Source organism: Pleurodeles waltl, chromosome 7 (genome assembly GCF_031143425.1).
Source record: "Pleurodeles waltl isolate 20211129_DDA chromosome 7, aPleWal1.hap1.20221129, whole genome shotgun sequence".
Lineage (NCBI taxonomy): Eukaryota > Metazoa > Chordata > Amphibia > Caudata > Salamandridae > Pleurodeles > Pleurodeles waltl.
The window spans coordinates 528,543,950-528,559,245 of NC_090446.1; positions in this window are offsets into that span (position 1 = coordinate 528,543,950).

Here is a 15,296-nt window from a genome sequence, read left to right on the forward strand (position 1 = left end):
GAAGCTTTGCAATTTTAAGAGTGCTGCATCCCTCTGCAAGATATCTCACTATTTTTGACTTTTCTGAGCCTGTCAAGTCCTTCTTTTGACCCATTTTGCCAAAGGAAAGGAAGTTGCCTAATAATTATGCACACCTGATATAGGGTGTTGATGTCATTAGACCACACCCCTTCTCATTACAGAGATGCACATCACCTAATATGCTTAATTGGTAGTAGGCTTTCGAGCCTATACAGCTTGGAGTAAGACAACATGCATAAAGAGGATGATGTGGTCAAAATACTCATTTGCCTAATAATTCTGCACTCCCTGTACACACACAGGCAATAAATGAGAAACACACACTCAAAGACTTACTCCAGGCCAATAGGTTTTTATATTGAAAAATATATTTTCTTAGTTTATTTTAAGAACCACAGGTTCAAGATTTACATCAAACACTTTAAATGTAAGGTACTTTACTTAGATACTTTAGGAACTTTGAATGAAAACAATATCATGTACAGTCTTTGTAAAAATGGCAATAAGCTATTTTGAAAGTGGACACAGTGCAAAAATCAACAGTTCCTGGGGGAGGTAAGTAAAGGTTAGATTAGGAGGTAAGTAAAACACTTACAAGTCTCAGTTCTGGGGCATAGGCAGCCCACCGTTGGGGGTTCAAGGCAACCACAAAGTTACCACACCAGCAGCTCAGGGCCCGTCACGTACAGAGGTCAAAGAGGTGCCCAAAACACATAGGCACATACGGAGAATTGGGGTGCTCCGGTTCCAGTCTGCCAGCAGGTAAGTACCTGCGTCCTCAGGGGCAGACCAGGGGAGTTTTGTAGAGCACTGGGGGGACACAAGTAGGCACACAAAACACACCCTCAGTGGCACAGGGGTGGCCGGGTGCAGTGTGCAAAGCAGGCGTCGGGTTTCAGGTAGGAAACAATGGAGGGACCCGGGGGTCACTCTAGCGGTACAGGCAGGCACAGGGGAGGCTTCTCGGGACATCCACCACCTGGTCTAGGCAGAGGGTCACCTCGGGGTCACTCCTGCGTTGAAGTTCGGTTCCATCAGGTCCTGGGGGATGTGGGTGCAGTGTTGGTTGCAGGCGTCGGGTCCCTTGTTACAGACAGTCACGGTAAGGGGGAGCCTCTGGATTTTCTCTGCAGGCGTCGTCTCTGGTTACTCACAGGCTCGCAGTCACCAGGGAGTCCTCCCTGAGGTGTTGGTTCTCTGGATCTCAAGCTGGGGGCGTCGGGTGCAGAGTGGGAAGTCTCACGCTTCTGGTGGGAAACGTGAATTATTTGGAAGTTGCTTCTTTGTTGCAAAGAAGTAGCTGGTTTTGAACAGGGCTGCATATCAACCTTGCTTTTCGGTCACTGCTTCACAACAAACTTGAACACCTTACATGAACTACTACAGGATACCCTTGGATTACCTGATTTTTCATCCTCATACATGTGAATCTCGTATACACACAATTTCGCCTTGAAAAAGTCCTTTGGACGAAACACGTGTTGGCTGTTTGTGGAATGTATATGCTAACAAGGAATAAAAGCTTACCCAGTTTGGAAAACAACCTTGATTGAACTTTGGACTCTTATTTCCATTTTGGAATATATTGTTCGGACTGCTTTCTGGAGTGCCCTGGTACCATTTTCCAAAACACTTCTCAGTCAAGTCAGCATCAGTATCAGGCAAAAAGTGGGGGGTAACTGCAACAGAGAGCCATTTTCCTACAGTGCACCTGTGGCAGAAACCTTGGTCGAGTGCAACCTTGTGATGTGTCTGGCTAAAACATGGTCTCCGCCGGTCTGAAGGCGCCTAATGCAGTCTGTGCCGTCCTGACCTCACTGACAGTAGTTTGGCTGTGTTCTGTTGTTCATCATTTGGTGGTTTTCACCGCTGGGCCGTCGGCCATACGACCTCTGCCGCCAACATGGCGGTCCTCGGACCACCAAACCCGTAATGACCCCCTTAATGTTATCCTCAGTAAGAACATAAGCACTCCAACAAGGGATTTTAGTGAAGGGGACAAAATCACGGAGACAATCACAAGTTTGATACAGCGTCAGAGTTTCAGCAGCAGTGCTATCAAAATATCTGCGTAGATGCCGGGCAAATGGACTTTCATTGCTTCTACATCGTGTGCTCGTGGTAGGTCAGTACTTCCCTTTGATCCATACTTCAGAAGATGAAAAACAGTCCTAATGACAGTAGATGGACATAGACAGTATTGTAGGGTTTTGTCAACCTATTGAGGGATTTTCCATTGAGGGTTAAGGTAATTCAGGCATTATATCAGTGTGGGGGCATCAATAAAGACACTGATATGGTATTGGTATATTGCTTTTGACACAAGCAGAAAATCAACTGAATTGGTCAGAATTTGATCTCATGTCTAGAATGTATCTTTTATAGCTATAAAGTTGCGAGTGGCTTGGGAATGCACAATTACCATTGACTGAGATTCATTACCTGATGAAATAATGTTTGATCCAATTCTGCCTTGGGTCAAGCATTCATATTGCTGAGGAATGGGAAGGTCTTTGAAGGCATTCTTAGGCAATGGGCCCAATTTAGAGTATAGCAGTATGTACTCTGTCCATCAAGGTGATAGAGGACATTACGTCTATCACCCTGATGAGCAGAGGACCATTGTATGAAATTGGCTTATTGTTTGAGGAGGGTGAAAACCCTACTCATTCAACAACCACAATCCTTGTGAAGGAGAACCAGAAAAGTCACTAACGTAACCTGTGCTTAAACCTCTGGTAGTTTGATACAAAAGCGGTCAGGCTTAACTTAGAGGCACTGTGTAAAGTAGTTATGCAGCACGGAAATAAAAATAAAGTGAAAACACAACACACGAGAAATCCCAAACCAATTAAAAAAAAATAGAGTTAATTTTAATAAATAAAATGAGACCATCTCCACAAAAACTCAATCAGTAGAACCAGAGATATGCAATTTTACAGTATTATGTAGGTATAGCAGCTAACAACACAAAACACCACTCACAGTCATCTGGTCATGCTAGATGTGGGGAAAGTCACAAGTTCAGGCAGACTGCGAATGAGCAGGGGCCAGGATACAGGGACCAGGTTGGTCCCCGCTGAAAAAGTTACCTTCTCAAAGTCTGATGCAGTGTCCAGAACTTCAAGATTTCTCATTTTCCTGTAGAGGAATGCGCTCTTATGCCAGCCAAGGGTCCAGCACCAGACGGGGCATCTCTTGGGAATCAGGAACTTACTCTAGCAGAGGCCAGGAGGACCAGTTGCAGGTCTAGGCAGGTCCAATTCCAGCAGGCCAACTGGACAGTTGCAAGGGGCCTTTGGAGCTGGTTGTGTTCCTGTGGTTCAGAACAGGAGGTCAGTCAACTGACCCTTGGAGTCACTCAGGTAGCCTGGGATGAAGGGAGCAGGTCCAGTCTTGCTTCGCAGAGAGCACAGCAGGCCTCAAACAGCAAGGCAGTCCTCTGGTGTACAAGGTAGGCCTCCTGGGATTCAGGGTCTTACCTTAGCAGAAGCCAGCAGGGCTCAGGCAGGTCCAGCTGCAGCAGGTAAATTGGGTAGTAGCATGGGGCCTCTGGAGCTTTTTGTGTCCCTGTAGTTCAGAACAGGAGGTCAGCCAACTGACCACTGGAGTCACTCAGGTAGCCTGGGGTGAAGGAAGCAGGTCCAGTCTTGCTTCGCAGAAAGCACAGCAGGCCTTAAACAGCAGGGCAGTCCTCTGGTGAACGAGGCAGACCTCAAGCAGCAGGGCAGTTCTCTGGAGAATAAGGCAAGCCTCAAGTAGCAGGGCAGTCCTCTGAGGAAGAACAAAGGCCTCGAGCAACAGCAGTGCAGTCCTCTGAGGAACAAGGCAGGCCTCAAGCAGCACAGCAGTCCTCTAGGAAACGGCATTACTGTCTGCAGGTCCAGGTGTTAACTGAGGAGTGGCTCAGGAGATCTAATATTTATACCTGGTGCCATCCCTTGAATAGGGGAATTTTCTAGGCTATCTCCACATCTGGTTCTGGAAATGTCTTCTCTTCATCTTTCAAGGATCAAGGATGTCAAAAGACTAGTACTTGGTTTCTTTGTGTACGCTGGACGCAAGCCCTTTGAAATGTAAGTTGGGCAGGGAACAGCTCCACCTTATCAATCCAGGCGGGATGGTTCATCCTGCTATACCGAGGTCCCACTATTCCTTATCTGGGCCCAACAAGCATTGTTAATGAGGGAGCCATTAACAGGCCCAGGCACTGAAAACTCCTAGAAGGCCTGAGAAACCTTTGGGCGGAAAAATGCTAACTTTATACACATGGCATTTTCTGAAGTGTAAGTTAAACCCCAACTTTTCAATTAAAGAGGATTTGGAATTACCATTCATTTGAGTCCAAACTTGACATTTCTATCTGCTCGCAATCAAATGTTAAAATGTGATAAATGTAATACGATAACCCAATGTTATCCTATAGGAGAGGTAGGCCTTTCAGTAACGAGAAACTAATTTCGGAGTTCTTGTAGGAGAGTACCATCTTGCCTGGCATGTTACCCCCATTTTCACTGTATGTATGTTTGTTTTTGCCCTTGTGTCACTGGGATCCTGCTAGACAGGACCCCAGTGCGGATAGTGTATGCCCTGTATATGTTCCCTGTGTGGTGCCTAACTGTATCACTGAGGCTCTGCTAACCAGAACCTCAGTGTTTATGCTCTCTCTGCTCTCTAAATTTGTCACTGCAGGCTACTGACTAAATTTACCAATTCCCATTGGCACACTGCGTGAGAAAGTAGCCTCTTTCTAGCCTTGTTACCCCCACTTTTGGCCTGTTTGCGAGTATATGTCAGGTGTTTTCACTGTCTCACTGGAATCCTGCTACCCAGGGCCCAGTGCTCATAGTGAAAACCCTATGTTGTCAGTATGTTTGTTATGTGTCACTGGGACCCTGCTAGCCAGGACCCCAGTGCTCATAAGTTTGTGGCCTATATGTATGTGTTCCCTGTGTGGTGCCTACCTGTCTCACTGAGGCTCTGCTAACCAGAACCTCAGTGGTTATGCTCTCTCTGCTTTCTAAATTTGTCACTAACAGGCTAGTGACTAAATTTACCAATTCACATTGGCATACTGGTACACCCATATAATTCCCTAGTATATGGTACTGAGGCACTCAGGGTATTGGGGTTCCAGGAGATCCCTATGGGCTGCAGCATTTCTTTTGCCACCCATAGGGAGCTCTGACAATTCTTACACAGGTCTGCCAGTGCAGCCTGAGTGAAATAACGTCCACGTTATTTCACAGCCATTTACCACTGCACTTAAGTAACTTATAAGTCCCTTATATGTCTAACCTTCACCTGGTGAAGGTTGGGTGCAAAGTTACTTAGTGTGTGGGCACCCTGGCACTAGCCAAGGTGCCCCCACATCGTTCAGGGCAAATTCCCTGGACCTTGTGAGTGCGGGGACACCATTTCACGCGTGCACTGTACATAGGTCACTACCTATGTACAGCGTCACAATGGTAACTCTGAACATGGCCATGTAACATGTCTAAGATCATGGAATTGTCACCCAATGCCATTCTGGCATTGGGGGGACAATTCCATGATCCCCCGGGTCTCTAGCACAGAACCCGGGTACTGCCAAACTGCCTTTCTGGGGTCTCCACTGCAGCTGCTGCTGCTGCCAACCCCTCAGACAGGTTTCTGCCCTCCTGGGGTCCAGGCAGCCCTGGCCCAGGAAGGCAGAACAAAGAACTTCTCTGAGAGAGGGTGTAACACCCTCTCCCTTTGGAAATAGGTGTGAAGGCTGGGGAGTAGTAGCCTCCCCCAACCTCTGGAAATGCTTTGATGGGCACAGATGGTGCCCATCTCTGCATAAGCCAGTCTACACCAGTTCAGGGATCCCCCAGCCCTGCTCTGGCACGAAACTGGACAAAGGAAAGGGGAGTGACCACTCCCCTGACCTGCACCTCCCAGGGGAGGTGCCCAGAGCTCCTCCAGGGTGTCCCAGACCTCTGCCATCTTGGAAACAGAGGTGTTTGTGGCACACTGGACTGCTCTGGAGGCTCCTTCTGATAGGCTCTTACCTCTGTTGGTAGCCAATCCTCCTTGCTAGGTAGCCAAACCTCCTTTTCTGGCTATTTAGGGTCTCTGCTTTGGGGATCTCACGAGACCAGATAACGAATGCAAGAGCTCACCAGAGTTCCTCTGCATCTCCCTCTTCACCTTCTGCCAAAGGATCGACCGCTGATTGCTCAGGACGCCTGCAAAACGCAACAAAGTAGCAAGACGACTACTAGCAACCTTGTATCGCTTCATCCTGCCGGCTTTCTCGACTGTTTCCAGGTGGTGCATGCTCTGGGGGTAGCCTGCCTCCTTTCTGCACCAGGAGCTCTGAAGAAATCTCCCGTGGGTCGACAGAATCTTCCCCCTGCAACCGCAGGCAACAAAAGACTGCATCACCGGTCCTCTGGGTCCCCTCTCAGAACGACGAGCGTGGTCCCTGGAACTCAGCAACTCTGTCCAAGTGACTCCCACAGTCCAGTGACTCTTCAGTCCAAGTTTGGTGGAGGTAAGTCCTTGCCTCCCCACGCTAGACTGCATTGCTGGGTACCGCGTGATTTGCAGCTGCTCCGGCTCCTGTGCACTCTTCAAGGGTTTCCTTTGTGCACAGCCAAGCCTGGGTCCCCGAGACTCTAACCTGCAGTGCACAACCTTCTGAGTTGTCCTCCGGTGTCGTGGGACTCCCTTTTGTGACTTCGGGTGGACTCCGGTTCACTTTTCTTATAAGTGCCTGTTCAGGTACTTCTGCGGCTGCTGCCTGCCTCTGTGAGGGCTCCCTGACTTGCTGGGCACCCCCTCTGTCTCCTCATCCAAGTGGCAACATCCTGGTCCCTCCTGGGCCACAGCAGCATCCAAAAACCCTAACCGCGGCCCTTGCAGCTAGCAAGGCTTGTTTGCGGTCTTTCTGCGTTGGAACACCTCTGCAAGCTTTTTCATGACGTGGGACATCCATCCTCCAAAGGGGAAGTTCCTAGTCCTCTTCGTTCTTGCAGAACACCAAGCTTCTTCCACCCGGTGGCAGCTTCCTTGCACCCTCAGCTGGCATTTCCTGGGCTCCTACCCACTCTCGACACTGTTGCAACTCTTGATCTTGGTCCCCTTGTCTTACAGGTACTCAGGTACTCAGGTCCAGAAATCCACTGGTGTTTGTTCTCCTTGCAGAATCCCCCTATCACAACTTCTGTGCTCTCTGGGGGTTGTATGTGCACTTTACACCTACCTTACAGGGTCTTGGGGTGGGCTATTTTTCTAAGCCTCACTGTTTTCTTACAGTCCCAGCGACCCTCTACAAGCTCACATAGGTTTGGGGTCCATTCGTGGTTCGCATTCCACTTTTGGAGTATATGGTTTGTGTTGCCCCTATACCTATGTGCTCCTATTGCAATCTACTGTAACTTTACATTGCTTGCATTACTTCCTTTTGCTATTATCTGCATAATTTTGGTTTGTGTACATATATCTTGTGTATATTTCTCATCCTCATACTGAAGGTACTCACTGAGATACTTTTGGCATATTGTCATAAAAATAAAATACCTTTATTTTTAGTATATCTGTGTATTGTGTTTTCTTATGATATTGTGCATATGACACCAGTGATATAGTAAGAGCTTTACATGTCTCCTAGTTCAGACTAAGCTGCTTTGCCATAGCTACCTTCTATCAGTCTAAGCTGCTAGAAACACCTTTCTACACTAATAAGGGATAACTGGACCTGGCACAAGGTGTAAGTACCTCTGGTACCCACTACAAGCCAGGCCAGCCTCCTACACACTGTTACACCCATATAATTCCCTTGTATATGGTACTTAGGTACCCAGGGTATTGGGGTTCCAGGAGATCCCTATGGGCTGCAGCATTTCTTTTGCCACCCATAGGGAGCTCAGACAAGTCTTACACAGGCCTGCCACTGCAGCCTGAGTGAAATAACGACCACGTTATTTCACAGCCATTTTTCACTGCACATAAGTAACTTATAAGTCACCTATGTGTCTAACCCTCACTAAGTGAAGGTTGGGTGCCAAGTTACTTAGTGTGTGGGCACCTTGGCACTAGCCAAGGTGACCCCCACATCGTTCAGGGCAATTTCCCCGAACTTTGTGAGTGCGGGGACACCATTACACGCGTGCATTACTCATAGGTCACTACCTATGTGTAGAGTCACCATGGTAACTCCGAACATGTCCATGTACCATCCTGGTATTGGGGGGACAATTCCATGATCCCCCGGGTCTCTAGCATAGAACCCGGGTACTGCCAAACTGCCTTTCCGGGGTTTCCACTGCAGCTGCTGCTGCTGCTGCTGCCAACCCCTCAGACAGGATTCTGCCCTCCTGGGGTCTGGGCAGCCCCAGCCCAGGAAGGCAGAACAAAGGATTTCCTCTGAAAGAGGGTGTTACACCCTCTCCCTTTGGAAATAGGTGTGAAGGGCTGGGGAGGAGTAGCCTCCCCCAGTCTCTGGAAATGCTTTGATGGGCACAGATGGTGCCCATCTCTGCATAAGCCAGTCTACACCGGTTCAGGAATCCCCCAGCCCTGCTCTGTCACGAAACTGGACAAAGGGAAGGGACAACTCCCCTGACCAGTACCTCCCAGGGGAGGTGCCCAGAGCTCCTCCAGTGTGTCCCAGACCTCTGCCATCTTGGATTCAGAGGTGTTGGGGCACATTGGACTGCTCTTAGTGGCCAGTGCCAGCAGGTGACGTCAGAGACCCCTTCTGATAGGCTCTTCCCTCTCTTGGTAGCCAATCCTCCTTTCTTGGTAGACAAACCTCCTTTTCTGGCTATTTAGGGTCTCTCCTCTGGGGTATTCTTCAGATAACGAATGCAAGAGCTCACCAGAGTTCCTCTGCACTTCCCTTTTCGACTTCTGCCAAGGATCGACCGCTGACTGCTCCAGGACGCCTGCAAAACCGCAACAAAGTAGCAAGACGACTACCAGCAACATTGTAGCGCCTCATCCTGCCGGCTTACTCAACTGTTTCCTGGTGTTGCATGCTCTGGGGGCTGTCTGCCTCCACCCTGCACTGGAAGCCAAGAAGAAATCTCCCGTGGGTCGACGGAATCTTCCCCCTGCTAACGCAGGCACCAAAAGACTGCATCACCGGTCCTCTGGGTCCCCTCTCATCCTGACGAGCGTGGTCCCTGGAACACAGGAGCTAGATCCAAGTGACCCCCACAGTCCAGTGATCCTTCAGTCCAAGTTTGGTGGAGGTAAGTCCTTGCCTCCCCATGCTAGACTGCAAACCTGTGTACTGAGTAATTTGCAGCTGCTCCGGCTTCTGTGCACTTCTCCAAGGATTCCTTTGTGCACAGCCTAGCCTGGGTCCCCAGGACTCCGTCCTGCAGTGCTCAACCCTCTGGACTCCAACGTCGTGGGACCCTCCTTTGTGGCTCTGAGTCGACCGATGTCCTCAGATCTTCCAAGTGCCTGCTCCGGTACTTCTGCGGGTGCTGCCTGCTTCTGTGGGGGCTCTCTTGAGTTGCTGAGCGCCCCCTCTGCCTCCCCCTCCAAGGGGCGACATCCTGGTCCTTCCTAGTCCCCAGCAGCTCCCAAAAACCTCTACCGTGACCCTTGCAGCTAGCAAGGCTTGTTTGCGGTATTTCTGCGTGGAACACTTCTGCAACATCCAGCACGCCGTGGGACATCTTCCATCCAAAGGAGAAGTTCCTAGCCCTTTTCGTTGTTGCAGAATCTTCGGCTTCTTCCACCCGGAGGCAGCCTCTTTGCACCTTCATCCGGGGTTTCCGGGGCTCCTGCCCCCTCCCCCCCCGGACTCTATTGCGACTCTTGGACTTGGTCTCCTTGCCTTGCAGGTCCTCAGGTCCAGGAATCTGTCTTCAGTGCATTGCTGGTGTTTGTGGTTCTTGCAGAATCCCCCTATCAGGACTAGTGTGTGCTTTTGGGGTAGTAGGGGAACTTTACTCCTACTTTTCAGGGTCTTGGGGTGGGGTATCTTGGACACCCTGACTATTTTCTTACAGTCCCAGCGACCCTCTACAAGCTCCCATAGGTCTGGGGTCCATTCGTGATTCGCATTACACTTTGAGTATATGGTTTGTGTTGCCCCTAGACCTATGTTCACCTATTGCATCCTATTGTGATTCTACATTGTTTGCACTACTTTTCTTACTATTACTTACCTATTTTCGGTTTGTGTACATATAACTTGTGTATATTACTTACCTTCTAAGTGAGGGTACTCTCTGAGATACTTTTGGCGTATTGTGATAAAAATAAAGTACTTTATTTTCAGTAACTCTGAGTATTGTGTTTTCTTATGATATTGTGCATATGATATAAGTGGTATAGTAGGAGCTTTGCATGTCTCCGAGTTCAGCCTAAGCTGCTTTGTCATAGCTACCTTCTATCAGCCTAAGCTGCTAGAAACACCTCTATTCTACTAATAAGGGATAACTGGACCTGGCACAGGGTGTAAGTACCACAAGGTACCCACTATAAGCCATGCCAGCCTCCTTCAGTTCTCCACTACCAGGACATATAAAACCTAAAAACACATGTCCTACTTTTAAATACAATGCAACCTCCCCTATAGGCTTTTAGGGGTGACATATGTATTACAAAAGGAAAGTGTAGGCCTGGCAAAAGGTTTATTTTGTCAGGCTCAATTGGCAGTTTAAAACTGTACTAGAGGCTGCAATGGCAGGCCCGGGCCATATTTTAATGTGCTACTGTAGTGGGTGGCATAATGAGTGCTGCAGGCCCACTAGTAGCATTTAATTTACCAGCCCTGGGTAAATGTAGTACCAGTTTACTAGGGACTTACAGTAAATTATTGTGGCAATCAAGTGTAGGCCGATTTTACCATGCTTTGAGGGGAGAGCACTTTACCACTGGTTAGCAGTGGTAAAGTGCACAGAGTCCTAATGCCAACAAAAACAAAATTTGGAAAGAGATCATCACTGACTCAACAGTGATCTCTGTACGTCCACAGGATCTGCTGTTACAGATAGCAAACATCTGGTGGGCCATCCACCAAACATTTTGTCTTTCAAAATCAATATTCTCAAACTGGGAGTTGGTTTTGTAAAAGCAAATAACTAAAGACCCCCACACCCAGGAAGCTTTGCTGTGGGTGTAGGGGTCATTAGTTTTATTTTTCTGTTAATCACTGCCAGGTTCTTCCTGGTGGTTGTGCACAGAACAAAAGACATCAGACCATCAGCACTAAATAGAGTGGGTGATATGATGCACTTACTCTGACTGCTAGAGGAGGCCACCATGAGGAGGTCAAAGTAAGCTTTCTGTTGACAGAGCCAATGGGGCACCACTGACATAAAGCTGACAGTCTGCCCATCTCTAAATATGGTGGGTGGACTGAGAGGATGGCAGACAGGGTACTCTGTCAGTGTTTGTGATGGAGTACTCTGTCCGCCAAACTCTAAATCAGGACCATAGTGTATTTTACCACAAAAAGTACAGCTTGTATCTCTACTACAGAATCCTTGTTATTCTTTGGGTAGTGGTCCATGTGTACAAGTGATTCGTTCGTGAAGAAATGAGGTGTCAATATGGGCATTTTCAATGTTGGGAGTAACGGTATGGTTTAAGGGTTTATGTCTTATTCTTTTGCCAATTATTTTTTACATTTGTTTGCATCACCAGGTCAAGCATGGCTGGAAATTGTGCTTCGGAGGACATTAACTAAGTTAACATGCATTTACTTAACTTTTTCTGACCTAGGAACTCTAAATTTCTTTGTAGGCACGCAGAGAACGCAAACCTCATGCTAATTCTGTGGTGAAAGCATCAATGTTACAGCTTGTAGTCAATTAGTTTTCAGAAGAGTAACCCAAGTGGTGGTATCCTGGCATAGACTACAGCTTTTGCAAGGCAGTGTCAATAAGGTGGTGGTCCATAAAGAAAATTACATTTGGATTAGTTGAGAAAGGGCCAGAATTTTTTTGTGTCTCTGTAGACTCATTCTTGTGACAATGAAGCTAACTGAACAGTATTGGTCAAGGCAATTGTTTTGGGAGGTTTGACAGGAGTAGGCATAGAGTTGAGGGCACTAGGTCCTAGACTGGAATCTGCATGACGTAGAACAGTTTGAGCCCTTTTGTATTTGAATATTAGGAGTGTCATGATAAGAAGCAACCTAAATGTTGAGGCCCCTTATTTTCTTTAGTCAGTAGAGTAATCTAGTCATCCACATAATATAAAAATAATATATACAGTCTGAAATCTTGTTAACAGAAGTTAACATTAAATGGCTAAAACTTGGATGACATGCAACGTTAAACAGACTGGGAAGCGTCCCTTTCATGAACACGTTTGGATGAGATGCATGTACGTATTGCAGACTGAAATGGGGAGGATATTGTATATACTCCCTGATGTGCCCAAGGGGTAATAACATGATGGGTAAGGCATAATCATGGCCAGAGTGATGGGATTATATACAGGTTTAGAGGCCTTGAAGATTGCCTGTGGCAGCTGAAAATAGAGCATTGTGGGGCAGGGAAATGACTATGGTTTGTTGTTACCCTGGTGTTCTCATCCTCACTTTCATAACCATCTCATTGTGATATGGTTTGGTTAAAAAAGAAATGCTTCCTAGTTTTGATAAAATTGTATTATTACTAAGCTAATATTACTCATATTTTTTGTGATTTGGGTGTGACCAGTGTTAATCTAGGGGGGGTTTCTGTGTTGAAAAATCTACTAAAATATGTTAGAAAAGATCACATGCGAACATGGAAATAAATTAATGAGTCACTTGAAAGACTGTAGAGAAATGCAAATCACCTACATGCACTTAGATTTCATTAAAGAGGTGGAAGCAACACGTGTAGTTCCCAAAGATTTTAGTTCTAAAAGTTCAGATTAAAAATTCCAATGAATGGTGAACAGGAACCCAGCCTTTAAGTGCCCAATCCAAACTTTCAAATAATAATTAATTTGGGAGAATGTAACAGTGAAATAGAAAACTGACAGAATTCAACTTCAATAAATCAATTCCTACCGGGTGCTGCACCAGAAGGAGCCATGCAGTGACAGATCAAAAACAGGCAGAGTTAAAAATTTATCAAAAATACTTTCCACGCAGAATATTTGATCCACCATACTAATGGCAGTTTGCGTGGTATAAGGGATAAAGCACCCCCTGCTTTACATAATAAGGATATTACCGCCTCACCGACGAATTAAGTGACCATATAGAGGAATGAGGCCAAAGATACAGTTCCTTTGAACGTCATGGAACTGCAAGGTGACTTAGAATCCTTAGAATGTTCGCCAGAGCATATCATATTCCTAATAATACATGATTACGCCATCTCCCTTCATGCAAACCACTTACATCCTTGATGTTTTGCTCTTTCATATGAAAGAGGTGCTATGGTTGCAGACATGAAGAATAAAAGTGGACTGTAATGTGAAATCAAACACATCAAAAAGCAGTTAGTAATTTGTTGCAAAAATATATTATAATTACTGTAATGTACATCAGATTAAAAAGATGTGTTGACTAGAATGTGGAGAAAAGGGCAGCAAATGTTGTTTTAACTGCAGTTAGCTTTAGTGTGCAAAAAATAAACATGTTTCCATAAATATTTCTGTTTGGCTTCTCACTGTTTGTTTCAGAAAAACAGATTAGAAAAATGAAAAGCCAGTTTGTATTCATTGTTTAAACAGCAGCTGCAACAGACACTGTTATACCAGAACTAAAATGTAACAACTTATTACAGTTGAGGAGTTACATAATTTCATGATTACAGGTGGCTAGACACTTCACAAATCACTTGAAAATTAGAGAATGGAATTTGTACAAGTGTTGCAAGCTCACATGTCTTATATATAAAATTAATGCTAAATAAAAATTAATAAAGGTCTGGAAGCAGACAGATAAAGAAGAAAGGAGCCAAAATTGAGAGAATATGTGTGGCGCCTACCACAATTGTAAAAGCACGGTACAGCACTCAAGTGACAGGGGTTTATGTAGAGAGTGCTGAACTAACTTCTTGTGATATCAGAGAACAATCACAGCTACTGCAAAACATTTTTCCTAAGAATGCTCACTTATTCCCGTGTGACATCAGAAAATTATCAAGGCTGGTGGGAAATATTGTTCTTGAGGACAAATGGGATAAAATAGTGCCTGCTGCACATTCTGAGGATATTGCAAGTTACCAAGGAGTTCCGTGACCATAGAGAGAAATGAGACCGAAGGCACAAGTTCCTTTACAAAGTTATTCAACTCCAAGGCGACTTGGTGACATCCAACATCCTTATAATGATCAGTGTGGTACTTTATTTCTTAGAATATATAGACAGACAATCACCCTTTCCGAAAACTGAGTAAAACCTTAGTGTATTACTCTTTCATATGCTGGAAACATGAACTATGTGTAGTGCAAAACTAACACACTAAAAAGCACTTAATTATGTGTTGTGAAAAGAAAATAGAATCATTTTATTGTAAATTAGATTTTAAAAACTGCTCTAGCTCATAATCTGTTCGAACATGATTGGAAGTTCTCATTTTCTTTCATTTACCTAAAGCATGCAAAAATAAATATATTACGGTGAGTATATATTTCTTTGTCCATTTAGAAAAATACATCAGAAGAAGGAAAAGCCAGGTTTCATGTTTGTTCCTTAAACTGCAGCTTTAATAATGCTTCATGTCCTACCTCTCCTCTGGGCTGCTTAAACGTCACAAGTCACCTTTAATGAGAAAATAAGAGACGGGTTTTACAGGGACTGTAGACTCTTATGCATTAAATAGGTATAAACTTGGGGATGTAATCTCAGTCAAGTCATGAGTCTGTCCGCCCCTTGTGTCCCTTCAACTGCTGTACAAGTTTTGGGTCTACCAAGCACAGTGAAAGGAAATGTTGATGACTAATTTCTGTAGCGAGAGTGGTAACTTATCAATCTTCCATGTGTGCACAGAGTCAGTAATCAAGTGCATCATTTACTAGCAGGAATTCTAAGATGAGGTCTTTCTGGTTCAGGTCCCACTATGATTGTGAATCCTGCTTATCTTATTTACAAACGTTTTTTAGCTGAACTTATTCTGTTGTACTGTTTGGAACACTTTATGTGAGGCGTCCAGGTTATTCTGTTTCTGGTGTTATCATTTAAGTTTAAATGTAATTTGGCATCAGTCACTGCAACTTGTCTAATAGCGGCTATCTATCTCGCCATACAAAAGTCAAGGTGGGTTTGAGGTTTGGTGTTTGTCTCTTTTTTTGTGGGCATAGTTTGGGAGCCGTCACTCCTGGCGCAATATGTCTACT